We start from the raw sequence: 4,856 nt of genomic DNA on the forward strand, positions 1-4,856 counted from the left end.
CTCACGAGGATGATCACTATCACCAGCATATCCATTTCTAATCGCAAAGAATCTCCATTGTGCACTCATGCGTATGATTTTATCGTCACATAAAATAACGTACGCTCCAAGTCAAGGTGGTGTTGTAACCGTATCAACAACACACAAAAATATTATGCCAGAGTTCAGAATGCTTGCCTTCAAGAGTATGCAAGAGGGAGTGCATTTTTTGAAAGTTGCCTTCTTCTTCAAAATCCTATTTTATGAAAATTTAAATTAACACATAGCTTTAAAACAGTACAAAAAAGTTGTTTGGAAAATTTTCAAATAAATATTAAAATAAACTAGACAGAATTTGAGAAACAACAGAAAAAGAATCAGGTCATTTGGACTTATATTTAAAAAGTTGTAGCCAGTCAAAGTTTAGTCAAAGCTCTGTTTTTAATAAAATCAGAAAAAGAAAACGTTTCGGGGGAAAGTACGTTTTCGAAGCAGAGGAGACGTACTTCAGGGGGTTTTATGCGTCCACTCAAACACGTGGTGGCGGGGTTGGGTCACTGATAGTGGGTCCAGCGGGCCCACTGGTCAGGTTTGACTAGTCGTTCTCTCCCTCCTCTTCCCTTGCCCGAACAGAGGCGGGACTCCGGCGATCGACGCCGGCGAACGGCAGCTCTTCGCGGGCTCCAGAGGGCAGGGATGGATCCGTGGTTCCAGGGCGGTCCTCCCGGTGGTCGAGAGGGCCGTGGGGGTGAAGGGAGTCGCCGACGGTGAGCTCCGCGGCGGAGGAGGTTTCGGGTGGTTTGGGGGTTTCGAGCTATGGTGGTTCTTGGTCGCGTTTGAGAGGCTGGGCGGCTCCGTGAGGTCGAGGGGAAACATGTGGTGGTGTTGGATGAACGGGGGAGGGTCTGGTTGCGATGAACGGCAACGGAAGGTGGCGGCGGCCGAACCGACCGGAGTCGAGGAAGACGGCTACCATCCGCCGATTGCTGGCTGAGGGGGTGCTATGGGGGTGGCCTGGGTCGCCTGAGTGCTCGGAGGAGCTCGGGGGCCTCCTTTTATAGCGCAACGAGGCTGGTTCCGCGGTGGTGGATAAGAACGACGGCGAGTCGCCGTTCTGTAGTGGCCAGGGCGACGTGGCGGCGACGAGCGCGTGCCGACGAGCTTGTGGATGAGCTCGGGCTGTTCCAGGGGGCAACTGGCGCGCGCGGGTGGCTTGGGCGGCACCGTCCATGGCAGAGCCTGCTGTGGCCGGCCGCTAGCCGCCGTGGCCGACCTGACGGCGGTGCTGTAGGGCGGCTCTTCGGCGAGGGAGGGGGCGGGGCACGTCGGCTGTGAGCGGGAAGGGTCAGCACGAGCGCGGGGGTGGGCGGCAGCGAGACGTGGTGGCACGGTGCACGCACGTGCAAAACGTGCGCTCTGGGCGCGCCCAGAGCGTGCACGCCAACTGTTCGGCAAAATGCCAAAGCATGCCACAGGGCTTGGGTGCGGCTGGCAGTTAGCAGACCTAGGTTAGGAGTAGCTAGGATCTTAGTGGACAAGGTTACTGGGCCAATGGATTAGGTACACAGTGCAAACTAAAAATCATGTCAAAACTGACTATGCACACCAAGTGTTTGACAAAATGACAAGGGCTTCTAGACAACTCTTGGAGTGGCCAAAATCTCTAGATCAGGGTCTCCCTAGATATAGGTGATGATGGCAAGATCATTTGGGCAAAACCAGAAACTTGCTAGTGCAAGTTTTGCAAAACTTCAGTTTTGGACAGCAAGAACAAAGCTCCATTGCATGCACTAAAAATACTCCAGTGGGTCCACTCTCCTGGACTTAAGGGTTTTGTAGGGAGGACTACAAGCAGGAAAAAGCTCATGGGCACTAGAGCAAAAATAAATTAGGGTTGCAGTACAAATCACCAAACTGGAGCAGAATGAAGATGAGGATGATTTTCTCAACTTTTTCAAAGAACACCAATGGGTTTTTGCATAAAGTTGAATTATGTGCATCTACTGACATCTCCAAACACTTGGAAGAATTTTTAAAGGAATATTTAAATAGGTTGTAGTGCAAAAATACCTACTGGACCAGATTTGAAAAGTGGATGTAGAGCTCAAAATCTCCAATAACCAAAAGATATTTTTGCATAAAAGTGATGTGGAAACATCACATGACATCCCCAAATTTTGGTGAAAATTTTAAATGCATTAATCAAATGGTTGCAGTGCAACAGAGGCTCCAAATTTATGAAAAATCATTTTAAAAGAATAAAGCTCAGGAAAAGAAATTATGCAATTAAATCCACTGATAAAGAATTGTTTTATAGAGAGAGTATACAAGTCCAATAATACTTTTGGAAAGTTTCCACTTGAGGTAAAAACTCCACAATATTAAAGAAAAGAGAGGTTCTGAAATCAAGAGATAAATCCAGACAAATGGAAAAGTTTAATCTCCTGGCAAAATTTTTAATTAATAAAACAAGGTTAAAATTTTGGGGTGTCACAGGTATGCTTCTTCCTTTTGATTCTTGTAATCTTCCGTGGGGGCACGCCAGCGCACCCACTGGGTGTAGCCCCCGAGTTACGGGCCGGCTGCTGAGCAGGCGGCTCGGAACTTCAAGGTAAGTTCTTAGTGCTAACTTATTTTCTCTTCTTTTGTCTTTGTTGCAGGATTACCACAACATCTGCGCAGCCGCCTTCAACTCCCATGTCCAGTAGCTGGCCAAGCGGACCACTGACTTAACCGAGAGCCGAAGTAAGCACTCTGTCTTCTCTCTCGCAGGGGCGCGTCAGCGCACCCGCTGGGTGTAGCCCCCGAGATTCGGGCCCACTGCTGAGCAATCAGGCCGGATCTCCTGGCAACCACTTGTCTTCTTTGTTGATTGTTGATATCCTTTCTTTCTTATCTTTGCAGGGGCAGCCGCCGAATTTCAGCAGCGCCTGGGCGAGGTCCAAACCAAGCTGCGCACCAAGGAGGAGGAGCGCAGCAAGGCGGCTCAGGAGTGCGACCGCCTGACCAAGGAGCTGGCGGACTAGGTGGAGCGACACAAGGCGGAGCTCCGAATGCTGAAGGAGAAGGAAGACTCCCTCACGGCCGAGTTCGAGAGTCAACGCTCGAACTGGGTCGAGAAGGAGAAAATCCTCACCGACGGCTACGGCGAGATCGAGGACATGCTCGATGGTAAGTCCATTTTTCCTTTGAACAGCCGTCGACTGCAGCACTGGTCGGCTTCTGGCTTCTAAATTTTGATATTCTTCCTAAGCAGAATACTTCCCCGGTTACTCCGTCGCTGTGAGCGAGGCCATCGAGGCGCGACGCGAGCGGCGTAGGAGGGTTGGAGTGGAGATTCTGCCCAATGCGCCTCGGAACCTCAACGAGCAGCTTCTGGCCGTTAGGACGCGCCTACAGCCGGCCCACCGCCTGCTCCGTCGCCTTCAGCGCGCCGGGGCCCAGGTGCTGACCGCCCTCCGGCCAAATCCTCAAGTGCCGCGCACCCCCGGTCAGACTGCCGACTTGCTGGAGGTAGCAGTCGGCCGCTTCGAGGCTTGGAAGGGCGCCGCAACTCGGGCGGGTGCGTGGATGGCCTTGGAGTTTGCCAAGGCGTGGTACCCCGGGCTGAGCCTGGCCCAACTGGCCACCTTCCGGCAAGAGGCCGGTTCGGAGCTGGCGGCGGTGGACCGCACGCTCTCTCAACGTGCGGCGGTGCTTGCTGAGTACGCCGACACCAATGTCTTCGTCCCTGAACTGGATGAGCAGGGCGCCGAGGGGCTGCCCGACTGGTTCGGGCTGAACCCGGACGATGGGGAAGACTCGTCGAAGGAGATCGCCTCCAGCGACGAGGGCTAGGACGAAGAGGGCGAGGATGGCGAAGACGACGCACAGGAGGACGGAGCGGACGACCAGCCTCAGCCCGATCGAGCCTCGAGCAACGAGCCGCGTGGGGCTGCGCCGACTGCAGCTGACACTGACCAGGCTGAGACTCACCAGTCGACTGCTCCACCAACCGGCGCTGCTGCCTCCACCAACCTGCCGGACCCGCCTGCTGCTCCTCTAGCCTAGGCGGCCAGTTTTATCTTATCTTTTCCTGCTCTTGTAATCTTTCGAACAAGCTTGTTAAATTTGCACAGTTCCACCCATTGGGGGTGTATTCAAACTTTGTTGAATGCTGCCCGAGGGCCTTTTTCTTATGTAAATTAATTCTGGCACAAGTCTGTGCTCTGCCGAGTTCTACTTTGCCTTGCTTCTCTATTCTATTTTGGCTTTTTCCTTTGCCGCTTTCCCTTGGTTGCCGCCCTGCCAGCCGGACAGCCGCTCTGCGGTCTATGGCTGGGTCAGGGACTTAGCAGTTTTGTCAGGGTAATTGACCACGGGTACCCCGAAGATAGCGAGACAATATTTCAAGACATCGGGGCTAGCAAAGCCCCTCAGTCCGGCTGCTCCGGTCGGCTCGCCACCGGGCTCCAGACGACAGTCGGACGGGGCGCCAGCCCGCCTTGGCCGACTGCTCCCCCGGCCGACTACTCCAGCCTCCCTACTACGGGGAGTCAACTGCAGCTCTGACCCGACACCGACAAGACGGCCATACCGCAGACCTGACGGTAGTACCCGACACTATTAGCGAATAGTGGCACACTATAGCCTGCGCAGCATGTCACCTCGCATGACATCTGGAATAGTGTCGTTGGTGGGTGGGCCACCACCCACCATACCCACCTAGCTTTGGATGTAAGCTACCATCACATTATACGAGTGCTCATACACGCACACAAGACTAGCCGGTCACAATGGCTCCCTGGCTCTCACGCCACACACTAGCTAGCTAGCTCCTCGCTACTGCCTTCAGTCCAATACAGCTCCAGAACCACTCTGTACTGCAGATATGCCAC

This window comes from Aegilops tauschii, chromosome 5, assembly GCF_002575655.3.
Source record: "Aegilops tauschii subsp. strangulata cultivar AL8/78 chromosome 5, Aet v6.0, whole genome shotgun sequence".
Lineage (NCBI taxonomy): Eukaryota > Viridiplantae > Streptophyta > Magnoliopsida > Poales > Poaceae > Aegilops > Aegilops tauschii.